The sequence below is a fragment of the Schistocerca nitens genome, chromosome 2 (assembly GCF_023898315.1).
Source record: "Schistocerca nitens isolate TAMUIC-IGC-003100 chromosome 2, iqSchNite1.1, whole genome shotgun sequence".
Lineage (NCBI taxonomy): Eukaryota > Metazoa > Arthropoda > Insecta > Orthoptera > Acrididae > Schistocerca > Schistocerca nitens.
The window spans coordinates 820,216,167-820,217,265 of record NC_064615.1 but is presented as its reverse complement, the minus strand read 5'-3'; the positions used below and the strand labels follow the sequence as shown (position 1 = coordinate 820,217,265).

At 50.9% G+C, this 1,099-nt stretch overlaps 1 non-coding gene across 1 annotated transcript; it reads right to left on the bottom strand.

Annotated features, from left to right (window-relative positions):
• Positions 1-427: 427 nt before the first annotated feature.
• Positions 428-502, bottom strand: Trnas-aga (transfer RNA serine (anticodon AGA)). The gene has a single exon. It is a non-coding gene; the product is annotated as a tRNA-Ser (tRNA).
• Positions 503-1,099: the final 597 nt, after the last annotated feature.

Below are 1,099 nucleotides of genomic sequence, written 5' to 3'. Positions count from 1 at the left end.
TCCCTATATATAAACGGATGAGTCCAGTTAATGTGACCACCGCCTATGTTCGACGTCAGCTTCCATTAACCACACACAGACTGTAGGTGGCACCCTAGCAGTGGAAGGTATATAAAGCGTGTTGGGTGGACGCAGAAAATAGTGCAGTCGTTGTAATGCGGATACGGAGCGATCTGTCTGACGACCAAAGTGTCATGAGCATTGGCTTCTGGGCCAGGGATGGAAGTATTTCCGAAACGGTTAAGTCAAGCTGGCATGCCGCCAGGGTTAAAGTACACTGTTCTTAGAAAATTGGCTCTTTTTGATACTAGCCTACAGGCTAGTGTGGTACACCACGGGCCATAGAGGACAGGGGTGAATGATGGCTGTGGAGATGTGTACGGGTGAATAGACGTGCAAGTGAAACTTCCTGGCAGATCAAAACTGTGTGCCGGACCGAGACTCGAACTCGGGACCTTTGCCTTTCTCGGGCAAGTGCTCTACCAACTGAGCTACCCAAGCACGACTCACGCCCCGTCCTCACAGCTTTAATTCCGCCAGTACCTCGTCTCCTACCTTCCAAACTTCACAGAAGCTCTCCTGCGAAAGTTTGGAAGGTAGGAGACGAGGTACTGGCGGAATTAAAGCTGTGAGGACGGGGCGTAAGTCGTGATTGGGTAGCTCAGTTGGTAGAGCACTTGCCCGAGAAAGGCAAAGGTCCCGAGTTCGAGTCTCGGTCCGGCACACAGTTTTGATCTGCCAGGAGTTTCATATCAGAGCACACTCCGCTGTAGAGTGAAAATTTCATTCCAGATGTGCAAGTGTTTAGCAACTGGCCGCTCATATGACCTAAGGGGCTACCAACAGCGTCTCCTCAGCGACCGTTCAGCAAACATTGCTGCGTATCGGCTTCAACAGCAAGTGCCTGATTCATGCGCCCAGGCTGACTCCAGTTTATCGACTACGAAGGCTGGAATTTGCACGCCAAATCCTCCACTGGATCTCCACTGAGTGACGCGAGGTGGCCTTTTTCAATGGGTCACATTTTATGCTCGATTGAACAGGTGGCAGTTGGCTTGTACAGCGTGAAATGGCTGAAAGCAAACACCGTTCAACAATC